We start from the raw sequence: 13,388 nt of genomic DNA on the forward strand, positions 1-13,388 counted from the left end.
CCGGTATTGTGAGACGAAAGCCCTTCCCCGCGGTACTGCTGCTGAAATTGCTGACTTTTTCATCATCAGCATAGTCCTCCGCCATGGCGCCCCTTCTGTTGTTTTAACTGACCGAGGCACAGCGTTCACGTCCACGCTTACTCAGGAAGTTATGCGGCTCAGTGGCACAAGTCATCGTAAGACCACAGCTTACCATCCTCAAACCAACGGCCTAACCGAGCGCCTCAATAAGACTATCGCTGATATGATTTCTATGTACGTCGACAATGACCACAAGAACTGGGACGCAATACTTCCGTACGTCACGTTTGCCTACAACACTGCCCTTCAAGAGACGACGGGGTTCACGCCATTTCGTTTGGTACACGGTCGTGAAGTCGTGACTATGTTGGACACGATGTTGTTGCCCGATATTGCGCACCCATCCGTTGTCGACGCTGATGCATTCGTTCGCCATGCAGAAGCTGCCCGCCGGCTGGCTCGGCAACGAACTTGCGTGCGGCAAGAAGTCGATGCTCACCGCTATAACCTTCGTCATCGCGAAGTCATTTTCCAGCCTGGCGATCAAGTGTGGGTTTGGAGCCCCAGCCGTCTGCGCGGTCGCTCCGAGAAGCTTTTGCGCCGTTACTTCGGCCCCTACGAGGTACTCCGCAAACTCAGCGACGTTACGTATGAAGTGCGCCCGCAAGGGAGTGCTCGTTCTTCAAGACGCCCGCCGACATCCGAAATTGTGCACGTCGCAAGACTCAAGCCATACCATGCCCGCTAGAACAACTCTCACCACGTTCAGTGCCTGGGACTCTGTTCACGTACACACGTGGCTCCCCCTCAATCTCAGCCATCGAGTCGATGCCTTTCCAGAGGGGAGGGGCAATGCCGCACTCTACCGGCGCCCCCGTGCGGTCTGTCTCCGACCTTTGTCGCGCGCCGGACTTCTTCTTCTGCTCGGTGCTAGGGTCGGCCGGCTGCGCTCCGCCCAGTGTGCTCGCCAGGGATAGAACGTTCTACCGGCGCCCGTGACATTGTCGAGAACATATAATGAGCGTCTTCTTTGTACTAATGTTCGCCACCCTCGTGAGCTATCTCGAAAATGGCCGGTGGAAGCTCTGGGAAGCATAAACTTCTCGTATCCTATTCTTTGCAAAGAGAGCGGTATCGTTCTCTATTGCACACTTTCCTTGAGGATGGTGAGCACGATGAGCTCCAAGGTCTTGCATTTTGAGCAGTTGAATAATCGGAGCTTGGGACAGTGTGTCTGCTTCGGTGTTGGTACTGTCTGTCAGGTCAGATCTCACGCGTAGGCAATTTCAGCGTCCATCGAAATCGCCGTGAAGATTTTTGATGGTTTTCACACATTGAAGCTCCGCTTGGTCTGTGATTACAGGGATAGGGCTCCTTTCAAGCAGCAATGCCACCGAACTGCAGCATCAACAACCGCAACACACTGTCTTTCTGTGATGGTATAGCTAGCTCCCTGCTTAAGAGGTGTGCAAGATGGGTACGCAGCGGGATGCTGCTGACCGTCGTCACATGGCTGTTTGAGGGCGGTGCCAATTCCTTCAACTGACGCATCACTGCTGGTAATGTATGGCTTGTTGAGGTCAAAAATGAGAAGATCGACTCTTCGACCAGTATTTTCTGCAGTTCTGCAAATGCGTGCTCGCATTCTGGCGACCACAGCAATTCTGTGTCCTTTTTAAATAACTTTGTGAGCAGAAGAAAAATAGTTCTGAATTGGAGAATGTACGCCTATAGACGCTGACGATGGCTAAAACTCTTTAGAGAATCTTTTGCCACTGAGGCGTGGGGAAACTTAACACGGCATCAATGTTGCTTGGTTTGGATGTAGCAAAGCGTGCAGGAATATTTTTGCCTAGGTATTCTAGGGAATAATGAGCAAAAGGAAAATTCTTGCGCTTGAGCTTGATATGCCCGGCGCGAAAGGCTTTGAACAATACCTGAGATGTCCCGGGATCGTGTACGAGTGAATAATGGCATCATCAAAGTAGTTCGCAGCATGCTGGAGACAGTGCTTCCTGATGACTGCGTTCATCGTTCGGCATCACTAACCATTCAAAATGGCCGCTAAGCGTGAAAAATTACGTTCTGTTCACATCATCCGGGATAATTACGATATGCTAGTACATTGCCACGATGTCCAGCGTCGTGAAGTACTAGAAATGCCTTATGTGGTATAGAACAGGGCAAATGCATGGAATTAATTGCTAACCTCACATGGCGGTGGCGTTGACTAGGTGATAAGCAATGTACAGGCGTGTGCGTCCTTCACCCTTCTTTTCTGCTAGGATGACCGGAGCTGCGCAGATGGATAGAGAAGGTATCACGAAACCTTGAGCTAGCTGGCTATCCACTTGCTGGTGCTTTTATACTCGGAATTTATGCGGATATCTGTGCGCATGGCAATGAATAGGAGTACTATCGCGGACAGTGACTATGTGCCGCTCGTGTTGTTATGCACCGATATCTGTCTGGGGGTGGAAAAATATAGCTTCTTGTTGTGTTAGTTGTGCTAGCACGACATGTTGATGTTGCGTTGACGCACCACAGTATGATTTATCAGCATTTGATATTATGCTGATTGGACGAAATTCTCGTGCCTTGCATGGTGGACACAACAAACGCTTTCCTAGAGTGACGCTTAAGTCGTTAAACTTCCCTGCTATGTTAAAGTAAAATGCTTCATCCAGGCCAAGACGTAGATAAGCCTCTATTTGCACGTGTAGGTTTTTCAATTTGAACTCTATTTGAACGTTTATTTGAGCTTCCTTTTAATGTTGCTCACCTGTAGCTCGACATAGACGCGAACCAAAAAACTCAGGGTGGATGTAACTTGCTTGACACTGAAGGAAGAGTTTCTTATGATTTGAGTCGTAATTTTTTGCGAAGAGTCTCATTGACGCAGGTCATTGTTGCTAACGTATCAAGCGTTCCAGTAACAGGTCTCTCTTCCATGGACGCTGTGAAGTGCATCAGTGGAACTCTGTGTCGCCCTGCACCATTTATTGCTCTATGTCAACAGCAGACACGTTAGCACGGCGTGAACATTTCTTGTGCCAATGCATGTAGCGTGGAAAGCCATTGGCTGATCAATACCGGCACTTGTAGCTGAGAAGGAGTCGTCTCCTAGTTAAAGGCACTGGCTGCAATGGAGGGATGTGTTTGTTTTTTCGCATTGCTAGATTGGAGAGCGCAAAAAAAAATGGCTGATGCTTAACTTGGTTAAGCTTGGAAAATTCGAAGCATCATCGTGTCGCGTAATTTGGAGGCGCACAACCACAGCGACGGCGCGAGGTGGGCCCCCGTTTCTCCACTGTCGTGACGTCATCAATTCACGTGGTGTGACATCATGTATCATGTGATTTGGAGGCGCACAACCACAGCGACGGCGCGAGGTGGGCCCCCGATTCTCCACTGTCATGACGTCAGCGTGTCACGTGGTGTGACGTCATGTATCACATGATTTGGAGGCGCACAACCACAGCGACGGCGCGAGGTGGGCCCCCGTTTCTCCACTGTCGTGACGCCAACGTGTCACGTGGTGTGACGTCATGTATCACGTGATATGGAGGCGCACAACCACAGCGACGGCGCGAGGTGGGCCCCCGTTTCTCCACTGTCGTGACGTCATCAATTCACGTGGTGTGACGTCATGTATCACGTGATTTGGAGGCGCACAACCATAGCGACGGCGCGACGTGGGCCCCCGTTTCTCCACTGTCATGACGTCATCGTGTCACGTGGTGTGACGTCATGTATCACATGATTTGGAGGCGCACAACCACAGCGACGGCGCGAGGTGGGCCCCCGTTTCTCCGCTGTCGTGACGTCATCGTGTCACGTGGTTTGACGTCATCGTGTAGCGTGATTTGGAGGCGCACAACCACAGCGACGGCGCGAGGTGGGCCCCCGTTTCTCCACTATCGTGACGTCATCGTGTCACGTGGTGTGACGTCATGTATCACATGATTTGGAGGCGCACAACCACAGCGACGGCGCGAGGTGGGCCCCCGTTTCTCCACTGTCGTGACGTCATCGTGTCACGTGGTTTGACGTCATCGTGTAGCGTAATTTGGAGGCGCACAACCACAGCGACGGCGCGAGGTGGGCCCCCGTTTCTCCACTGTGGTGTGACATCATCGTGTGACGTGATTTGGAGGCGCATAACCACGGTGAAGGGCTTAAGTGGTGGCTAAAGTGGTACGCTTCGCATAAAATATCGGCTCACACCGCTCAGAGATGGCTGAACGCGCTGCGCCGCGGTCATCGACTGCAACAGGGTACTAACGATCACTCCTGCGAGGGCAAGGTTCATAGAATATCGCACTATCACTGAGGCCGGAATTGATTTGGTAGTCCTCGAAATCAGCGAACAAGCCTAGACGCCTGTTCGTCGTGGTAACGTTTTACTGTCTGGCCTTTAGCCCAGCGTGAATGGATGAACAAGTGAAAGTAGCCTTCGTCGGCAGCAGCTAAACGATCCAGATTTGGACTCTTGAGGTTGTCCCATGGCTCCACGTTTTCGCCAATGTACGTGATGTATCTGCAGACTTCGCCCCGTCCAGGTGCTCACCCTTGTGTACCAGCATGTCGCATTCCACTCAAGAACTAGCCGCTGCCTTGAATTCGAGGAGGTGATGCCAATTTTCGACTGGCAACCGTCCGGCGCTGCGTAATACATGTGGAGATTGAGTGGCTTCCTTCAAGTGCACATGATGTGGTGTGGTCCTGTCGACTTGTGTGACAAGCGCTGAGATGCATGGTGTTACTAATACGCTATGTTTATTGAGATTCTTCGTCCCCCCCCTTCCCTCAATACGCACGCATGCAGACACCCTCATTATATGCTTTCAAAGATATGAAATTTTGCTCCGGTCATTCAAACCCAGAATTTTACACAACGCCGCTCTGCAGTATTGCAATGAAATGCGGACTTCCTAACGGGGGTCTTGTTTCTGTTCATGTTTATATTTTTTCCAACTCACCCGTATAAAATGGATGGCCGCTTCCAGTGCTTCCTGCATGGCCAACCATCCAGTGTGCGGTATACATAGTCTGAATGCAGAATACGGTTTTATATATGTGACTGCTCTTTACAGTTATTCGTTTGGCCTTCGACCTGTACCGCTGTCAGGGCTAGACGAGTGGACGCATAAGTAGTAAATATGTGGAATTTTAGCAGTAAAATGCATTTCTGCACTGGAAATCAGTTTGCGCGTTTTGTACTCGTAGAGAGTGACTGCTATGGGCTTGAAAATTCTTAAAGGGAATGAATGCGAGCCTTTTTATGTATTTTGAACAACTCAATGCAAGAACGGCTTAGCGCATAGCGGACGCAGGTGCTGGGTACAGTACTGCCTGCGTGAGAATTGGCATTAGTCTTCGAAACAGTTCTATTTATACCTGCTACACAGAAAGGTCTGAGACCGCAGCCACTCTCGACAGATTTTAAGTTTCGTCATCAAACTTTCGATCAGATGTTTAAAGAGCTATCATGTTCCATCCAGTGACAGCGGTAGTATCTTATTCGAAGGAGGAGGTCTATTGGTTACACGAAAGTTAACATACCTGCTTCATTTACTGCCTTTATCTCCGGGATGGCTTACTGGCTATGGCTTTCGGCTACTGATTCCAAAGTCACGAGATGGAATACTGGGCTGGGCGGAAGCGTATTGACGAAGGAGAAATGCGAAAACGCCCTTGTGATGCGTTCCTACGGTGCATGTTAACGAGTCCTGGTTGAAATGAATGCGGAGCTTTACATCAGGGAGTCTGCCAGAGCTCATGCCCAGCTACGGCACGCCAAACACCACATACCAAATTACCATGTTCTGACTTACAGTCGTTATACGCTGGTGGCAGTTCCCTTCGCATACAGGAGCCAGAGCTGCCCCAGTCCGGGTGGGCCAGATTGTTACAGGTGCCGTTGAGTTCCCGAAACTGCTTATTGGGATCGCACTTGACAGATGTCCCGCAAGTCTTTGATGAATTCAGTTCCTTGACCAGAAATTGACCACGAACATCTGCGGTCTTCATGCTTTCATTTCCGAGGCAGGTATCAGAAAAAGGAAATAAGTATCAATAAGCACAGCGAAACTCTTATACGTATTAGGAAAGCGTATTTTAAACGCTAGAGTGGCGTTCATCATCATGCTTCCGTAATAGGTGCATAAATTCACCCCCGTATTTTTACGGATAAAGAAATAATATTACGCGAAGTACAAGCAATCACAGAAGCAGAGGAAATTTGGGCGCGTATTTCATAAAAACTTATGCGACATATGCCATATTTTTGTGACAAGCACTTTTAACAGAACTAACGAGTGACTCATTGAGCAAGTGTGTTGTGGCCACTCTATGCACAAGGTGGAGGGATAACAGAAGTCGCTCATGCATTCGGGCTTACAGATACAGTTGCAGCGATAACGCCATGCAGGTACATAACATTCTTTGCTTCTGTCTAAATGCAAGATAGGCAAGCATATACATACAGTTCATAATCCCCAAGTACAAACTCACATGAAAAAAAATACTTATACGACCTTACTGCGTCTGCACCCTAGTATCACATCATTCTGTCGCCAACACGGAGCGTACAAATTCAATTGCTTTTTGTGTGGTTACATGGGATATTAGCTCGGCTTGCATCCATTTTGAGTGCGAATCAACAATGACGAAGGATTTCTTGCAAGCATTTTAAATGAAGCCCATATATGCATGCGATCTGAATTCTTGGAACACCAAACCAAATGTTGCAACGATGCTGCAGGTATCGGCGTGTGCACATGGTCGCCCATATTACATCGCTGTACTACAGAACATCGCAATGCATTCCATTAGCTTGTCATTTTTAGGCCACCACACAATGTAACTAGCCAGCATTTCTACCTTGTTGATTCTGCTGTGTTCTTAAATACACGAAGGACTACGAACGCTCCTGAAGGAACTGGAAATTACATGCGTCTCCCACAGTAAGCAGTTCATGTGCAAGGAAAGGTCACACCGTCTGATGAAAAATGCCACGAGCGTTTTGCCGACTTTTTAGCCCAACCACGCAAGGTTAGGTCACGAACAGCTGTGAGTGCTCTTATTTGTTAGTTCCTCTCGCGACACCACTTGCCGTTTGCGTCATATCCGGTCTAGACGAAAATTAGTGCGGAGTTTCTTTTGTATCAAACCAAGGCAACCGTTTGGGTTATAGCCCGTCAACATTCTCAGAAGAGCCGCCTCTTCGCTACTCGATACAGTGTTGGCATGTGTAAATGGTGGTGCTAGCACCGCAGTGGTGGCCTAGTGGTATGAGAATCCACCTTGCATGTGGGAGGTGCGGGATTTGGTACCCATTGCTACTTGGTAACCACCGGTGATGCAATGGATTCAAACTTCCTCCTCGCCTGGTGCTCTGCTTCTTCAGTGTGGAACGCTTGGTAAGTTGGTGTTTGACCTAACCTTAAGTTAGACGAAGCCACCTTGTGCCATGGAGGTTTTTGGCAGCAGGTGCCCTTGTGTTATAAAAATGCATCGTTATCGTAAAGTGTCACAAGCGCACCTTTCCTGAAGCTGCTCTTAAACTCACATGTTTCTTAGGATCAAAAATATGCTTTAGAGGTTGGTGGTCTGTCGCGATGGTAAGCGCACAGCCAAAAATGTAGTTGTACATGGGCAATTGCTGTATGACAAACAGAAACACCAGTGCTTTATTTCTATATGTGAGTACTTCCTCGAAGAGGTACTTGCCGTTCAAGAGGCACATGTTACCGCTTTCTGTTCCCCGCAAGCCCCATAAGAAATGGCCGCAGCGACGCCGCAAAACGAGGCGTCGCACAGCACTTTTAATGAGTTAGATGCGTCAAATAGCTTAAGCACAGCATTGCTCAAACCTTTCTTTACACTTTCAACATAGACGTTGAGAGTGTAAATCAGCAAAAGATATCAAGAGATTCATCAACTTATTTGTACTCCGGTAAGGTAACGTAAGGTGTGAGAAGTAAAATAAATTCGTTTTTTCAGGATGCAGTGCAGTATATTCGAGAACAGAATGGTGCCCTTAGAATTGGTGTAGGAACATTAATTTGTTTCAGGAACACTACAGAGGTGGCAGTGTACAGATTACGCATAAATCCCCCTTTTCTAAAGCCAAGTCTTAAAGGACAATTTTTTCACATGTAGCTTGCCGAGGAAAGTCTGAGTGCACGCTGAAAGCAATAATTTTCGCACCCCCGTAACTACACCATGTCCCGGAAATCTAAAGTACATAGAGCGGTAAAAAGAAGGCTGAAGCATCAAAATAAATTCTTTGAAATACGTTATCGACACTGTGAAAATAAGAACCACGTGGAAAAAGAGGCTGCCAGAAAGCGCACAGAAAATTGTACCTGATGCATAAACAGCCATAAACAAGGACGGTCAGAGAATTTAGAGCACGAAGTCAGTGTATGCAAAGCATTAAATAAATTTGTCTGCAAAGCCCTTGAAGTATCGGATGGGAAGTTTTGCGAAAAACATAAAGCAGGGAACAATATGTCGCACTTGAACATGCGCTAAACCTAGCTTCCCACGTTGACAAGTAGGAAGAGATAATAACGTCACATAAGTATCGGAGAACCCCAGACAAAAGTTACAAAAACTGTAGAAGCGGTAAATAAAAATCCTGGCGCAGTGAATAATCTACATAATATAATATATTTTTTCGCTAGAAACAAGTTACAGGCGGAAGCCTTGCCGAATATTGACAGACCATGTTGGGCAAATGTCTCAGCATAGGGTTGTATAGCCGATACGCGATCTTTCCAATAGTTTTCACTTTGCGAGTACGAGCTTAATGGGAAGTGAAAGTAGTTGGAGGGTACACACGTCTATGCCACGCCGGTATATTCAGTTGATGGAGATCCCCACAATCCAAAACACAGAGAGCAACTTTTTGGACGGTTCATCTGGGTACCCGAAACTGGGCTAAACTGCTCAGCTAAGCGGACGACGTCATTCACACTAGGCTTGTCTGCGAAAAAAAATGTCCAATGATCTGCATGAGCTAATACTTTCATCTCACCACCTAGGATACGGAAACCTCGAATGGCTCTACTTTGGAGAATGCTCATACTTATTGGCTGTAAGTAGAGTGCGAAGTGAAGTGGACATTATGGACACCCCTCTCTGATAGACGAAAGGATGAACACGGATTATGAAGGAATCATTCACAATCAAGCGGTTGGAGCAATTATTGTAGCAAAGGCGCACTGTTCAGCAGATGACTGACACACGAAAACAGCGCAAACTTCACGAAGGACACAGAAAGGGGAGACGAGACACTGGCGCTGACTAACAAGTGAAAAAATCAGTTGTTAGTCAGCGCCAGCGTCTCGTCTCCCCTTTCCGCGTCCTTCGTGAAGTTTGCGCTGTTTTCGAGTGATGTAAAACGAACTAGCTCGTGATGTGCTCTTCAGACGGCTCAACCAACATGAACGTGTTCTAAAATTGAGAACAGATAACTGTGCCGGACACGACCAAAGGCATTCAGTACGAAGGTCAATTCGAAGCATTGCCATTTGTTCCTGATAGTGTTTACGAAACTGTCGAACTGTTCGGGAAATATGTAGGTTAGTTTGAATGAAACAGCGCCTCAAGGTATGCATATTTTATGAGGTCGAATGACAGTCGAAATTCCACACTGCAGCCAGTTTTCCAGCACTTGAAAATAGTCTGGCTTAGAAAGCATAATAGTCCTATTTCTCATTACATTTTCAATTTTTCTTTATCAGTGCTTCTTGGTAAATATGCAACGTGACGTTTTGTAAATTCCTGCGCCTGCACTACGGTATTCAGGCTAATGGTAAAAATCTTAATTAGATTGACGCTCAAGAGGTGCTTGAAGGTCTTTTAAAATTCTGCACTCTAGTTCTGATAAAGTTAAAGGTCCACCTACTTTTCAAGCACTCATCATCTGAAAGGGGCTTCACAAGAGACACGAAGCGCGCCACACCTGCATCTGAGGCTTGGGAGGAAACGAAAAATAGGGAGGCGTAGCATTTCTTGAATTCCGATATTATTAATTCCGTGCTAATGACCAATGCACTGCCAGAATACAGTGCTGATATTCTCGTGGAAACCGCATGACGGCGCTCTTCAAGGAAAGCCTGACAAGTCGGTCCCTCAGAGTGCAAGACGCAATTGGTGCAAGACCGAATACGACTAGCCCCTAGCGTTCCGCGTTAAACTGTTCAAGCTGGCACTTCACACCAGCGATTTCGTCCGCTTATGAATCAGGAGCATGAGGATCAAGATGAGAAAGGTTATAAAGTTAGATAAGCCAGCATACAAAGTGTTTTCAGAAGTTGCTTCTTCTTGAAGTACGCTCAGCTTGAAATAGAACCCACAACAATTATGGCTTTGGTCATTCCAGCTATTGCACCTTCCTGCCATCAGTAAACCATGTAAACTACTGGCTGCAACTTTTCCTCTTTGGACACTCTCATCTCTTGAAATGAAACACTTCATACCGGGCGTCATTTCGAAGAACGGCATTCCGCAGGCTTCTCTGCCACAAGCTGCTCTGAACTACTTAGCTGAGCAGTATTCGCAAGGCACACATATCTTCACTGATGGCTCAACTTCTCAGGAACACTCATCATGCGCCCTTTATGGGCCATCAGGCCAAATGCTTTCATGGCAACTACAGCATAAAACATCGTCCACTACAGCAGAGCTTACGGAATAAACGTTTTTGTTTGTTGACCGGAGTGGTGAAGAACCCAGATATGGTATCAAAAAACATCCAGAATTGCACACAAACATTCCGAGCTGACAGGGTTAACTGGCGATATGATCCCACAAGAATACCAAGACTTCGAGGTTGGCGGCCCTAACCTCGAGTTCGTTGCGCTTCGCGCCTGGCAGAGTTAACTCATGCCTGCAGTTGCATACCCGCAGAGAGAATGATCAGCAGTTTATACCTCGCTAGAAGGTCTTGATATTTTCCCAACACCTTCTGGACTTCTTTTTCTTCTTGGCGCTCGCCAGGGCTCTTCCAAGCGTAAGGACACATTGGAAAGGACGCCACTTGACGACTTGCAACGCCTGTATAGAAAAAGGAAGAGTACAGCTAAAAGATTACAAGTTAAGTGAATTTTATGGTCAGAACAGTCATTTGCGCGACTTCATTTCTATTGTCTTTGTCACCGTCATTTTTAGAGTTGATGTAATTGGGCCGCTTTTCTCGCACAACTCACTAAAATTAGCTGGCCCGCCAGTGCTGTGGCTAGAGTCACCCACACAGGTGCGAAGCCACGGCTAGATTTGCATATTTGACGAAGACCAGCTGCCCTAATCTTTCGGTTTATTTCTTCCACGGCATACTCCTCCGTAGGTGTCGACAAGCCTGCTCTTGTTTGTACAGGTTGATTGCCTCCTCACCTGGGTCTTCACTGGAGCCACAATTTCGTCGCATTCGCTGCTTGTTCATGGAATTGCTGATGAGACAGCCACAATGTGACGTCATTGAAAGCAACACCAGTGCTATCAATCCGGATGCCCTGCATTCGACAGGAAGAATCAGGTCTTACATTGTCACAGTCCAAAAAAATATGTCAGCTTCTTTCAACCAGATTCAATTTTAAAGGATAGTATTATCAAGAAAAATGAAATGCGCACTGTGAATCTCTAGAAGTTTGCATACACAACGCTATCGCATATCGATATACTTCACGTTCAGTTTAAGTTCGCTTTTTTTCACCGCTCGGTGATATATGCTGTCGCTCGGCTGCGTCTGAGTTCCGTTGTGTTCTTCGCTCCCTTCCTACGTTACCCTGTTTCATGATTGGCGTTTCAACGGGCGGCACAGATTGCCGCAGTAGAATTACCTCCAGGCTGTGCAAACACTGGCTTGATGCTCTTTCGATGTCGCAGCCAACATGGCATACGAGGACGTAGAAAAGAGAAAAGTACAAAACAGAAAGGCTACTGGCATGCTCCAAAGAAAGCCTGTTGATGCACGGTGTCCATTCCAGCTTTGCATAAAAGCCTATTTTTTCTCTCATCGATATTTTAGTCGAGCTCTAGGGTGATACGGCCAGCTTTATAACCTCACCATTGGCTACATATCGCCGCCAACAGTGAGCGTGCGCGTGCTGCGAGGACAAGAAAAAAACATTTAATGACCGAAGCAAAGGTTTTTTATTAAAGGTGGTGGTTGGACGCTTCGAGTACAGGACCCAAACTGCCCCGGGGACGTTGGTCGACGAGCACGCCAGGTGCATGAGCGCTCGCTGGGTCTTCCAGGAAACGTTTGTTAGTTATACCTCGCACTGCCCGGATGAGGCGTTTCGTGTCTTTAAATGTTGTGGTTTAGCCTAGCACACTCATTATATATAAAAGATGAATCTTGCGGAATGGTGAAAGGCTTGGAAACGTATTTGTTTGAATTTTCGCCAGGCGTAGGCTTCTACTGTGGTGAGGGGCCTATGCTGTTGTCGATAAATGCGGCGGTCGAGGAGCTGTGTCTCAAGGTGTTCTGAATACGGGAAGGTATGGGACCAGGGGGCAGGCAGCTCGGCTTAGTTGGTAAGGTCGCGAGCTAAATTGCTAACCCTCTCTTTCCCCTAGAGTCTTTCGTGGCCTTGGATCGACGTAACATGAAGATGTTCGGAGAGGCGGGAGCCCAAGATGATCGCCGCTCGAGTGGGTCCTGTAATCGGGGCCGCTTTGGTGAGAGCCGGTGACAATGTGCGAAGGGGCGCTGATGTTGTCCGTAGTTGGCATCAGAACAGGGCTAAAACTGTGGTCAAGGGTCGCTACCGTAGAAGCGTCAATTTCCAGGTAGGGTGCCGCTTCCAAATATACTGCTTCGGCGTCTCGAGCTTTTTGCGTAGGCGCCGAACCGAGGCCAGGTGGCGGCCTGCGTGCATGTGCTTTAATATTGGAGGCACCTGAAATCTGTGTCGGATCGCTTGCGCCATTGGGTATTTCGGTAACAGTGTTCAGTGGCCTTCCAGGGTGCCCACCCGTCTGAGGATCTCTCTGTCCGCCAAGAGTGGTCTGGAGCCTGGTCTTTTGGGATTTGAGGACAGCGTCACGCGATTCGTCGAAACTAATATGCAGTCCGACAGCTTAAAGCCTTTCTTTTGATAAGGAGGTTTAAGGCCGTCTGGTAAGCAGTGCGAATGAATGTATATATCTGCTTGTCTTCGCTTTTGTGTAGAGTTTGTTAGGGGAGATCGCAGGTGATCCGGATAATTATGAGGGTGTTCTCTACCAAAAGTGTGTCCTCTTCCCCCATCCCTTCTCGGTGCTTGGTGATGCGTCTGATCATGCCAATTATTTGATTCAGCGTTGTTCACGGTATTTGATTCACCCTTGATAGTACAAGAACCCCACCC

The 13,388-nt window shown here is 47.7% G+C and overlaps 1 pseudogene across 1 annotated transcript in view; it reads right to left on the reverse strand.

The window, feature by feature from the left end:
- Positions 1–6,054, reverse strand: part of LOC149337251 (salivary peroxidase/catechol oxidase-like) — a 70,738-nt pseudogene extending 64,684 nt beyond the window's left edge. The window contains exon 1 of the transcript XR_016284530.1: positions 5,859–6,054. The product of XR_016284530.1 is annotated as a salivary peroxidase/catechol oxidase-like (transcript). The remainder of the gene's footprint in view (positions 1–5,858) is intronic.
- Between the last annotated feature and the right edge of the window lie 7,334 nt (positions 6,055–13,388).

This window comes from Amblyomma mixtum, chromosome 7 (assembly GCF_055824585.1).
Source record: "Amblyomma mixtum isolate Tamu chromosome 7, ASM5582458v1, whole genome shotgun sequence".
In the NCBI taxonomy this organism is placed as follows: domain Eukaryota; kingdom Metazoa; phylum Arthropoda; class Arachnida; order Ixodida; family Ixodidae; genus Amblyomma; species Amblyomma mixtum.